The 12,550-nt window shown below is 49.5% G+C and overlaps 1 protein-coding gene across 5 annotated transcripts in view; it reads left to right on the top strand.

The window, feature by feature from the left end:
* Spata13 (spermatogenesis associated 13) overlaps window positions 1–12,550 on the top strand; it is a 269,620-nt gene that overhangs the window by 126,271 nt on the left and 130,799 nt on the right. Inside the window, exon 1 of one of the 5 annotated variants that reach the window (XM_050152209.1) lies at window positions 6,493–6,621. The exons of 3 other annotated variants lie outside the window; for them this stretch is intronic. The gene's annotated coding sequence lies outside the window, so the exon portion shown is untranslated. Of the gene's footprint in view, window positions 1–6,492; window positions 6,622–7,221; window positions 7,380–12,550 lie in introns of those variants that run through there. One more of the 5 variants, XM_050152210.1, reaches the window with a different exon arrangement.

The raw sequence follows: 12,550 nt of genomic DNA, 5'->3' as shown, positions 1-12,550 counted from the left end.
GGGTTCTTAGAGAAGCTAAATAAGGAGAACCCAAAGAAAAACATATAGGCATCCTCCTGAACATTAACCTTCATCAGGCGATGAAAGAAGACAGAGACAGAGACCCACATTGGAGCACCGGACTGAAATCTCAAGGTCCAAATCAGGAGCAGAAGGAGAGCGAACATGAGCAAGGAACTCAGGACCGCGAGGGGTGCACCCACACTGAGACAATGGAGATGCTCTATTGGGAACTCACCAAGGCCAGCTGACCTGGGTCTGAAAAAGCCTGGGGTAAAACCGGTCTCACTGAACATAGAGGACAATGAGGACTACTGAGACATCAAGAACAATGGCAATGGGTTTTTGATCCTATTGCATGTATTGGCTTTGTGGGAGCCTAGGCTGTTTGGATGCTCACCTTACGAGACCTGGACAGAGGAGGGTTTTCCTTGGACTTCCCACAGGACGGGAGGGAGGGAGGGAGACATGATTGGGGGAGGGGGAGGGAAAGGGGAGGCGGAGGTGGGGAAGAGACAGAAATATTTAATAAATAAATTTAAAAAAAAAAGAAAAAAAAAGATATCTAACACAAACAACTTAAGTGGGGGGGTAGACAGTATTAGGGGGTTCAGTCCGTGTTCAATTGGCTCTTTGTTTCTGGGTCTGGAACGTGACAGTCCATCATGACCACAGGAGCATGTGGCAAAGGTTGTCCTCATGACGAAGGGGAAGCAGAAAGAAAGGAAATCTCAGGGGACTAAGTATAACCTTCAAAATATGCCCTCAGTGACATATTTCCTTCAACCTGGCTTCGCCAAATAAAGTTTCCAGAACCTCTCAAAAAAAAATGCTTTAGAAACAGGATTTCACTGAACCTCACGTTCATTGATTCAGCCAGGCTAGCTGGCCGGTGAGCTTCATAGACCTGCCTGTCTCTGCTGCCTGCACCCCACCCTCTCCAGGCTGGGATTACAGGCAATTACTGCTTGACTTCTTACGTGGAGTCTATCCAAAGTCAAATCCTTGTGTTTGCATAGCAAGCACCTTGAGGACTGAGCCATCCCCTCCCCAGCCACCACCAACCCTGCTTAAGATTCTTCTTGTCAGGTGTGTGGTCACAGCAACGAGAGCAGTAACTCAACAGTAGATGAAACTTAAGAACACTGTGGCTCAGAGAGCGCTAGTCAACACTTTTATTACATGTAAACATTACCAGCTCCACTTGCAAACATGTCCAGGGAGCGGTTGCCGTATCCAGATGAAGTCATTCTAGAAAGGGCCAGAATCCTTGTTCACACGCACACCTTTGCCACCGTGTGTCACACTCCCAAGAACCTGACTGGCGCTAGTCCACTTTCCCTGACCCTCATTTGCTCATAAACCCTGGAGGCTCCCCGATGTGCCTTAGTGAGTAGTGCATGTGTGCTCTCTCTCAGATCACCCATGATGCAATTCTCTTCGTTTTGTTCCTCATCATTCAAGGCTGCTTACCAGTAAACAGTGAGTCATCTTGTTCTCTCCCATCTGTTCTTCCGGGCTTTGAAAGTTGGTGGGAAAAAAAAGAAGAAGAATTTGCTTAGGGTTTAAAATGGAAGATTTTGGTCAAGGGTGGAATTCAAAATGGGTCACGTGATCCGTTTCAAACCAAAGTTATGGGCCATAGTGCTTATTGAGTGTTTGCTCAGAATTTTGGAGTGCAGAGAAATCATTGTTTAACATGAACCATGAGAACAGCCAGAAAGGACTGGCAATGTGCCTGAATTGTTGGAGCTCCAATTCCCGAAACTGGCTTTTCTTTGTATTTTATATTTATAACATTCTCCAATTAATTTGCTTTAAAGCACATATCAGTGACAAATAATGTATTGCCATTTTCATTTTATTTTATTGATTAGCTAGTATCTACTATGCACCTAGTTCTATGGGAGATCCCAAAGTAAATAAAGTTTAAAGAAATTCTGCTCCCCAGGAGTACAATCTTACTGGTGCTGAAACAAGGCAAGGCTGTAAGAACGCTGTGGGTTTTGAAGACAGAGCTGGGTCTGTATGTGAGCTCTCAAAGCTGTTTCCATGGCACCCTTGCTACTCCCCGATCTTAACTGTCAACCGGATTGCCTCAAGGGAGACTAACTGGGTGTGTGGATGATGGCGTTTCTAGAGATGGTTCAGTCCTATGGGTTCAAACCTAATAGGTGAATTGATCAGTCACTTGATAGACTCATCATTAGGAGGTGGGGGTGAGTAGTGGTTGTGATCTCTTTGGAAGAATCAGGTCACTGAAGAAACTTCTCAAAGGAATAGCTCTAAAATCTGGAGAAAGATGTTCCCTGTTCTCCCTTATCCCTTCTTGGAAACCCCAGCCTGTAGCTCAAATCTAATTGGTCTTACTAAAAGAAAAACCTGGAATCAGCTATTAGGGGGGTGAAAGCTGAAACACAAGAGAAGCAGAGCAGCCAGCCTCTAGTTCTTGCCTCTACGAACTCCTCAGACGGAATGGGGTGTCCTGTCTCTACAAGTCCTCAGAATGATACCATGAGCTTCTGTCTCCTGCCGCCTTATATTCCTCTCTGCTCCCAGCCATATCCCCTCCTGTCTCCACCTCCCTAGTGCTACGATTAAAGGCAAGTGACTCCCAAGTACTGGTATGAAAGATGTGAGCCACCACCAACCTGGCTCTGTTTTTCTTTAACGCTACCCTCGCTACCCTCGCATAGTCCAGGGTGGTCTTGAACTTGTAGAGATCCACTTGCCTCTGCCTCTGTAGGCTGGGATTAAAGGTGTGTGCCACCACTGCCTGGCCTCTATGGCTAACTAATGGCATAGCTCTGCACTCTGATTGTCAGCCAAGCTTTATTTGTTAAAGTACAAACAAAATATCATGACACCAGTCCATTTTGGGGATGGGAGGGAACTTTCAGCAAACTGAACACAGCAGTGCTCCCAGCCCCTGACCTTGGAGAAACCACACCATTGCCTCCATCTCGTTTAAAAGCTGGAGCCCACAATCAAACCCTAGCTGCCTTGCTTACTGGGCATCCTAAGGCCACTCACTCAACCCCTCTGAACTCTTATTTTCCTCAGCTATGAGTAAAAATGATAACAGTGCCTTGACAATTGTTTTGAAGCTTTTATTAAACAAGCAGCCTGAGTCCACAGTGCACTAAGCACTCAATTAGATATTGAGGCAAAGAGATCCTAAATTTAGGGAATTTATGTATGACGGGGGCACTTTAGACTTGGTGAGAGGTGGGGGCCTCTAATCCCCAATGTGCTCCTGCCTAAAGCGCCTATGTTTAGGGAAGGGGGGATAACTTCTCTTCTGAGCTGTGGTCACCTACAGGCTGCCCCTGCTTCTGTGAATGGCCTCACACACTTGCACATACAGACTGGATCCAGTGGTTGGTACAAAAAACAGTGGGAGAGAGACATGTTGGAAGGGTGTGGGAAGCGGGAGCTGAAGGTGGACATATGAACAACATACACTGAACACATGTATGATATTATCAATGAATAAAATACTAAAAGAAATAATCAGCATGGTTATGATGGATCCTGGGTGAAGGGAGACCCAGGTACTGGAAGATCAGTGAGAAAGAGAATGTGGGAAAGACCTTTGGGTGGTTACTTCCTGAGGGGAGTGAAGATAGATGTCAGTGCTGCGGGCTGGGTTGTGAGTGGTGGGCAGCCACAGCCGCAGCCATAGCCACAGGTACAGCCACAGCTGCAGGAACAGCCACAGCTGCAGCCACAGGAACAGCCACAGGAACAACCACAGGAACAGCCACAGCCGCAGCCACAGGAACAGCCACAGGAACAACCACAGGAACAGCCATAGCCACAGCCACAGGAACAGCCACAGTCGCAGCCACAGGAAGAGGAACAGTCACAGCCACAGCCACAGGAACAACCACAGACACAGACACAGACACAGACACAGGAACAACCACAGGCACAGCCACAAAAACAGCCGCAGCCACAGCCGCAGGAACAGCCACAGCCGCAGGAACAGCCACAGCCGCAGGAACAGCCACAGCCGCAGGAACAACAACCCATAGAGACTGGAGCAGGGTTTTGTTCTTTGACTTAGAAATCATGTTTTGTGGAACATGTATGCAGAATGATGGGAATGAAAGGAGGTTTTGAGATCTCTGGCTCTGGTCTGTCATTTAGTAGACTAGTTAGAACTGGAGTCCTGTGGTGATGGCTGACACCATGAAGAGGCTGCCCAGCCTTTCTCTATGCCACCAGCGAGTTCTCTCTCGACCTCAGGTCTTTCTCTAACAAGTTTAAAATCTGAACCAGGAGCTTTCTTCCAGGAATTCATGCAACTCCCACAGAAACCCTGAAAATACGTCTTGCTTTAAGGACCAAGAACTTGCACTGTCAAGAACCCGCGCATGTCAGCTAGAGTGTGACACGGGCTGCAGTTTTAATTTCCCGGTTAATGCGGAGAAGGAGGTCCTGCTGTCGAATGTACACTGAAGAAGAAGCCTAACTTGGCAAGGTAAAAGGCTTGCCTGGGTCATCCAGAGTGTCAGGGAGGCAGAATGGCTTCAGTCAAGTGCAGAAATCCATTTATCTGAGAGCCAGACGAAAGAAAAAAAGCATTGCATATAAATATTAATAGCGGTTTCCAAGCAGCCAGAAGTGATTGTTTGAAGCAGATTCTTTTAAAGAAAAATAAAAATCTGCTCTCCACATTTGTGCTAATTTTAAAGGAATAATGAAAATATTATGACAATGCTAAAATGGATTTCATATATGAAGGCTTCATGTGGATTTTGTTAAGCTCGCATAAGATAAAATATGGGATATCTAATAGTATTAGCTTCTCATGCTATGTCTCTAAAATTTTATAATAGTTTTTAAAAATATCTCCTGCTAGGCAGTGGTTTTGCTCGCTTTTAGTCCCAGTAGCTGGGAGGCAGAGGCAGGTGGATTTCTGAGTTCAAGGCCAGCCTGGTCAACAGAGTGAGTTCTAGGACAGTTAGGGCTACACAGGGAAACCTTGTCTTGAAAAGCTTATTATTTTATGTGTATGGGTGTTTTGCCTATGCATATGTCTGTGACCGACATGCATTCTTGGTACCTGCAGAAGCCATAGAGGGCATCAGAGGCCCCGGAACTGAGGTTACAGATGGTTGGAAGTCTCCATAGGGGTGCCAGAGCCCAGTCTTCTGGAAGAGCAACCAGTGCTCTCAAGCTTCAGAGCAATCTCTCCAGTCCTACTATAAATATGCAGGCTTGTTGTCAAAATATGGGAGTGGGATATTTCAATAAACATCCAAAGAATAATCTCATATTTTCTCAAGCCAGAGATGCTACCTAATATTTTTGGTGCCTGTTTTTAATTACTACAGAATTTCTCAGAGAAGCTCAGAGTTACAGAATATGGGCTGGAAGTCACAGAGTTCCGACATGCCCACAGTTTGCCGTCCTGTAAGCTTCTTATGTTATTGTAGTACTTTCATTCCCACTCGTGAGTCAGTAACTGTAGGTCATAAGAAAGCACCACGCACAGCCTATAGGGGGTTACTTCAGCATCCTTGCCGTGGGTTCTTCACAAATGAATGCATAATGACATAGACTTGCTATTTTTTTTTCAGTATTTAACAACACACAAACTGGGCAATGGTAGTGCATGCCTTTGTTCCCAGCCCCCAGGGAGGCAGAGGCAGGCGGATCTCTGAGTTCCAAGTGAATCTCTGAGTTGGAGGCTAGCCTGGTCTACAGAGCTCGTTCCAGGACAGCCAGGGCTACACAAGGAAATCTTGTTTTGAGAAACCAAAACCAAACAAACAAACAAAAAAAAAACCCAACCAAACAAAAGGAACATACACAAAATTAATCTATGGCTGGACAGATGGCTCAGCAGTTAAGCACATTTCCTATTCTTATAGAAGATCACAGGTTGGTTCCCAGCACCCTCATGGGGAGGCACACAATGGCCTGTAACTCCAGGGGATCTGGCTCCTTCTTTCTGCCTGTCACACAAATGGAGATACTCACTCACACAGACATGCATGCACATAGGCAGAAATAAAATAAGAGTTGGGGTGGAATGAGGGTGAATATGATCAAAATATGTATGAAATTCTCAAAGAAATAAAATATTGTATTCAAATAATCTAAAAATTAGACTTTTTGTTGGTATATGTTTTTTACATATTCTTTTGTCTTATTTTAGACAATTTAGATTATTCTTTGGTTATAAAGTAGTTTATAGTATTTAGAATAATCATGCTGGTGTATTGTAACTATTCAAAGAATAGTCTCAGCAAACCACATGTTTTAAAAGAATGTACTTGTTTTATGAATTCCTTAAAAATAACCACAGTGCATTTTGGGAGGGGGGGGGGTCTATCACAGATCCTGGCACAGAAAGGCTGCTTCCTCTCTGAGGTTTCAGTTGAGCCACGTTCTTTGAGAGACTTCAGAGTCCAGGCCCTGGGGAAACGGAAGGTCAAAGCATTTTCAGTCCGAGTGTCCCTGGACTCAAAAGGCAGGCGAGCCCGCGGAGAGAAAAGCCGTGAGCCTCAACAGGGTGTGCGAGCCAGGCAGAGGTGAGGCAGTGGGCGTCAGGCGGTCGCCCAGGAGACGCAGCTGCTCTCACGGGGCTCGGGACGGGAGAGTTGGCAGGTAAGGAGCAGGAAAGAACCAGTGTGGGGTGCCAATGTGTGAGTAGCCAAGGTGATCCGTAGGGGACTGGGAAGTGTGGGACAGAGTCCCGGTCTTACGAGGGGGTGTAAATCTTTTGGGAAGCTGCAAGGCGAAAGAGGAGTGGCTAGAGAGGGTGGTAGGGGTGAAGGAGCGGAGGCATGACATAGAGGGAACGAGTGGCAAGGAGGTACAACCCGGAGGTGGTGGCAGGGGTTGCGGGGGGTGGAGGTGGTGAGGGGTAGGATGTGCCAGGGGCGTGGTGAGAGGCGGGGCAAGAAGTGAGTTAGGTTGAGGGTGTCCTCTGAGGCCAAAGGCATGGCCTGGCGGGGGTGGGATGGGGCGGTGGGGACAGAGTGGCGGCTGGGGCATGGTCGAAGGGCTAAAAACCGCGGCGGGTAGGGGCGCGGTCTAAGGGAAGATGAGCTGGGGGCGTGGCCCCGGTGGAGAAGGCGGGCAGAACAGGGTTTGGGGGCTGCGAAGACGCCCCCTGGGGCGGGCTCGGGGCGTGACTTCAGGGGAGCAGTGCGTGGGCGTGGCTTCGGGAGCTGGCCGGGGGCGTGGCCCTTGGGAGGAGGCGGCAAAGCGCGGGAGGGCGGAATCTATGCTGCTCTTTCTGTGGCGGCCACGGCGCGCAGAGCCTGGCGAGCTCGCCGCTGGAGCCGTGCAGGAGCCGGTCAGCGCGTAGGGCGTCTTGGATACGCGGGTTTTGGAGCTTCGGTGGAGTGGGGACCGCCGAGGTGAGACTGCCGAGGGAGGCGCTCGGATTTGCGGGACGGGAACACAGGGGTGGGCATCGCGGAGGAAATGAGGAGCGCCGAGGACGGCCTCGGTGGCCTGAGGGTGTCCCGCTGTCAGCTTCTGCTTGAGCGGCTCGTGGGACCGGCCGGGGCTGCTCACCTGTTGCGCCACTTTGCGCGATCCTCTTGGTAGCGGCTGCTCAGTGCTCGCTCGGCAGCGCCCTCCGGGGAGGGCGCGCGGTGCTGGTCTAGCTGGTGCCTTTCCGCTTGGACCGGTCAGGGATTACCCTGAAACTCTACCCGCTCTCCCTGCTCGTAGGGCGGGCTGCGGGGTTGCGCCAGGACGACGGACAAAGGTTGGCCGCCACTGCCCCCCTTGAAAGCTTCCTTCCTCGGAGGGCGTGACCTGTGCATGGAGGGGATTGAGAGGTTGCGTTTGGTTGGAGCACTTGAATTAGAAAGCAAGTTTCTTCCCAGGTCCCTACTGGGACTCAGCCTGGAAGAAAGACTTGGGAACTTTGTCATCACTTGCACAGAGTGAGTTGGCAGAGTTGGTTTGGCTCCAGTTCTGTTCAGGATATGGGGAATTGCTATACTGGCCAGTCTCAGGAACGGGCGACTGCAGCAGGCGTCGGAGGAGTTCAGGTGGATTGTGCTGGCGGACCACTGCAAAGTTATGGAGCCGGAGCAGATTTCTTTTCCGAGTCAAACAAACAAACAATCCCCACAACAAACCAAACCAAACACTAGCGAGCCAGGCTGTTATAGTTGCTGCCCAGCGTGGGATCATGGCATTGATAAGTAGATGAGTAATTTGAATTTATTCCCTGCTGGTTACCAAGGCTTCCCAGAGCTGTATCTCTCCCTCCCCCACGATTTTTCCGGCTCTTTTTACCTCTTTTCTGTTTAGTGTTTTCTAACTTCTCTAGACCTTCTATTTTCTGCTCATTTTTTTAATCCACTTTCAAAGCACAGAAATCTCACCGTTTGCGCCCCCCCCCCCCAGTTGTCTTTTTCCACCTTTCCTAAGAAATGCACCCTTTCTCTTTTTTCCCCCTACCCCTTTCAAACTTCCTCGCAGCATTGTTCTCCGAGTATGGGTTAATTATGCACCCCACCATGCGGGGCCGAACCTTGTTCTCCGCCCCTCCCCCACCCTCTAGAGCCTGTGAGGCGGTTGCTTCCCATTCCGTGTTTAATCATTTTTCACTCACCTCCTTGGCCCCACTTGCGCCCACCCCTCCCTACCCTCTCACCTCCGTACACCACCCCCCGCCCCCGTTTAGTGAGCAGCGAGCCTGTCCTTTATTTGTGACCTGTGTGTAGGCCCTTCACTGTTTTTTCCTGGCAAGGACCCCCCCCCCCCCCCCCCCACAAGTGGCCTTCCCAGCTCACTTGGTTTCAGATCCCTCGTGGGTTTTTTTTTCCCCCTATAGGCCAATAACACCACTACGTTCACTTTCTTCCTCCTCAATAAGCTCTGAATTGCCTCACAGCCATTTCTTTTTCCAGAAAGTCTGGAAGTGTCAGGACGGCTGCTGCATGTCCACAGGCCGCCCTGCCTGGCTCTCAGGTCTCCTTCTGCCGCTGTCTGTCTACTGAAGTAGAATTGGACCTGCAGTCCTGCAGTGATAATGTTATCAACAGTAATGTGATGATTACACAGCCTTTATCAAACGCTGTGCCAAACAGTAATAGTCCCTTAAAATCCTCCTCCAATCCCTGTCAAGGAAGACCCGGGCTGTCATGGCTGCGTTGTGAGACCTCTTCTCATGGGGCGGTGTGACTTCTTGAACGCAGACAGGCCTGGCAGGCAGCTTTGGAAATGAGGTTGTTACTTGCCATGTTTTGTTTATTTTGCAGTGTATGCCAGTTTAGGACACGGAGTATACTCTTGTAGGACAGTGCCTGGGGAAAGTCAAATGGCTAGTGTCTTCCAGAAAGCCTGGTGTCACTTCATCTGTGCCTCCAGTCTGCTTCCCATATTCATCAGAGAACGTTGGGAAGAAAATATCATAAAAAGTATATTGCTAACTGGCTCCCGTGTCAGGAGTTAAGTTTCACTTTCTGTGGAGTGGACCTTGACAGGGGTGGGCGTGGGTCTCTGAGAGCCCTGTGGTTTCATGGATCTTTTCATTTCTCTTTCATTATATAGCCTTAACGCCTTGATCAGATACTTCCTGGCTAGTCTTCACTTCTAAAAGTGGGAGGCAAGTTTACTGAAGGAGACTGCTGGAGTTAAGGGACTTTGTTAGCTGGAAGGGACCTTAGATCCCACACAGCAGGAAACAGCCCAGAAACAAAGAGACAAAACCCCAGAGCTGGCCCCAGGACCAGTCTTTGGACCCCTGGCTTTGCAGCTTGGTGTGGAAAGTAGCCTTATTTTCCTTTCTTTTTCTGAGCTGAAAAGCAGTGGGCCTGCTCACGGGGAGTAGACATCATCTGTAGTTTCCTTTCCTTTCTTGGCTGAAGCCTTAAAGACTTAAGAAAATGTTTGCTTTTGAGACATGTGATGGCACAATTGACGTAATGGCATCACAAAAATAGGTATAAATTCGGGTGCTTCTAGAAGAATAAATACTCCCAGAGTAGCAGGAACGAACGGCAGAGGTGCATGCTTTCTAAGGCAAACCATATCACACACAGAATTGTGTTTTACCCTTTCCCTCTCCTGAGAGAATCGCATCAGCACAGAGAATGTGCATGATTTTCCTTAGCTCTGTGTCTGGAAGACAGGAGCCGCGCAGGGGAGAGAGAGGCAGAGGAGGGGGAGCCTCTGTTTTGGTGTTGTCCTCTGTGTACAGTCAGCCTGCCTCTTTGGGTTCACCCTGCAGCCCTCTACACTGATTCCCACGGGCACTGTTGGAGAACCTCTTGGTGGTGCCCACCTTCCAGATCAGCCTTTCTAGATGGAATTCCACCCTGCTGCCCTGGGGGTGGGGAGGGGTTGTATGCCTGGGCTTCCCTCTGCACTCAGGTTGTTAGCATGCAGGGGTGATCATGGACTCCTTGGGATGCGGGAGAGAACATCTGTGCATCGTCTATGGTGGTCTCTGGTTGAGGTGGCAGCAGCTGGGGTTCACTGCTCTGTAGTGGAATCTGGTGGTTCAGGGAAGCCCAGCCCCCCCCTCCCGTCAGCAGAAAGACAGATTGGAATCCACCACTGCCAGGTTTACTAGAGCCGTTTGCTGAGTCAAGTATGCCATCCCTGGGCCTTTTACAAGGTGATGGTTTCTGCATGCTGAACTGAAGAGATAGCACAGGACAGGGGAGCAGGGCCGGTGTGAGCTTGAGGACCCAGAGAAATCTGGGTCCTGTTTTGGCTCTGCCAGGGCTTGATGCTTGATATGCCCCCTCCCCCCACCAGGAGCTGTGGCAGAGTGGCACATGCTGAGATTGGCAAGTGAATGCTTTTTATTTGTATTTCTGGCTATTTACTGTGGCTGGGATTGTCCACTTTGGTAGACACAGGTAATCATACTCCAGTGTCTGAGACATAAGATGACTGCTGACGAGCATCTTAAAGAACCCAGTTTCCTTATCAGAAAACACAGCCACACATGGCTCAGGAGCCAGCACCATTTGCTGACATTGTGGGTCATGGGGAACTCAGACAATGCTGATTTCGGAGACCGTGTGTCTGCTTCAGAATTTTCCCCTGCCTCCCTCTTGGGACCTAGCCACAGGATTGATGAGCGATTGATGAGCTTGCAGAGAACTCTGTAGATCTGATTGGGTAGAAAAGGGCTAACCTTTCCCCTTAGTTCCCATTAATGGGGTGGCTGAGTGGGTTTCCTTCTGTCCCTGGGGAGGAATCAGAGACTGGCTTGACAAGGCCAGACAGACATTTGGAGTGGGGAGAAACTTGGAAGGACCTCAGCTACAAGGAGCTTCCTTAGGCCACCAAACCTCAGTCCCTCCTAGTCTGCATCCTGCTGTGTGTGGTCCTGAACTAGGAGGGGGAGCCTCTGATCACCTCTGAAGCAGATATAAGGGGAGGAGGAAGCCAGGCTGACCTTGTGGCAGCACTAAATGGGAAGCCTGCCATGCCATGGGCCCAGTATTACAGCCCAAACCTTCTTAAAAAGTGACAGAAACAGGGCGGTCTGTTGTGCTGGAGTGCCAGCCATGCAGTTCCGTCTCATTACCTGGTCAGAGATCAGTCCCTGCTGCTGAGCACACCGTACGTGCCAGAGATAAAGGGATCTTGCATCCCAGTTTACGTGTGTACTTTTAAACACATCTGTGTGGGTTAGGACTTCTCTGTGGCAGAAGAAAAATTGTCTCTGCTTTGGAAGTGTGCTTGGTTGCCACCCTTCGAGGGCGTGGAGTGTTCCCCTCTAATGTTCTAATCCATGAATGGGGAGGACAGTCACTCTGACTTGTAGCTACTGCTGTCACAGGCCTGTGTGATCATTACTGTCTCGGCTGCTTTGCAGAGACGCATGTACCTAACATGTGTTGGGTGGTGTTTATGTGCGAGATGCTGAGTGATCCGAAGCAGTTTTCCCCGTCTTGTGTAAAGTGGGAGGGGTGGGCGTGTGAAACGTTGAGCAGTGAAGAGCACTTGGGGGTGGCTGTCAGTTCATGCAGGAGAGAGTGGGGCTCCCAGGAGATCCAAGGTCGGGGAAGGCCTTCCCGGAGATGAGGAAGCACAGGCTGGCTGATGGGATTTTCAGGGCAGCACAAGTGGAGACTAGAGAGACAACCAGCCCCCTCCTCCCCCCCCCCCCACACACACAGAGAGGGAGAGAGAGAGAGAGAGAGAGAGAGATAGAGAGAGAGAGAGAGAGAGAGAGAGAGAGAGACTGACTGTTTCTTATGCATGCTTACCATAGTTGTGACGTTATGATCTAGGTGTGGGGACTTGTTAGGAAGTTTTAGGGCTGTTCCCATACCTATTGAATAGACATTTGGGAGTACAGCCTAGACAGCCTAGTAACCTGTAAATAGGTTTCTTGTTATCTTTTGTGTGTGTGTGTGTGAGATACTGGGGTGGAACCTAGAATCTTATGCATGTTGGGCAAGTGCTTAGCTATCTGCATGATTACGAACCTCGAACCTCCTGCGTGTCGCAGGTGTCTGGCAGTCATGGCTCTAGGGTGCATGATTTCAGGACCTCCTGGTAGCTACTTTCTTTCCTGCTGTGGTAGGAAAACAAAAACGCTTTT

The sequence above is a fragment of the Alexandromys fortis genome, unplaced genomic scaffold (assembly GCF_014885135.2).
Source record: "Alexandromys fortis isolate MF-2015 unplaced genomic scaffold, M_Fortis_MF-2015_v1.1 scaffold_75, whole genome shotgun sequence".
In the NCBI taxonomy this organism is placed as follows: domain Eukaryota; kingdom Metazoa; phylum Chordata; class Mammalia; order Rodentia; family Cricetidae; genus Alexandromys; species Alexandromys fortis.
Note: the sequence above shows the minus strand (reverse complement) of the source record. Positions and strands in the feature narration are given on the sequence as shown.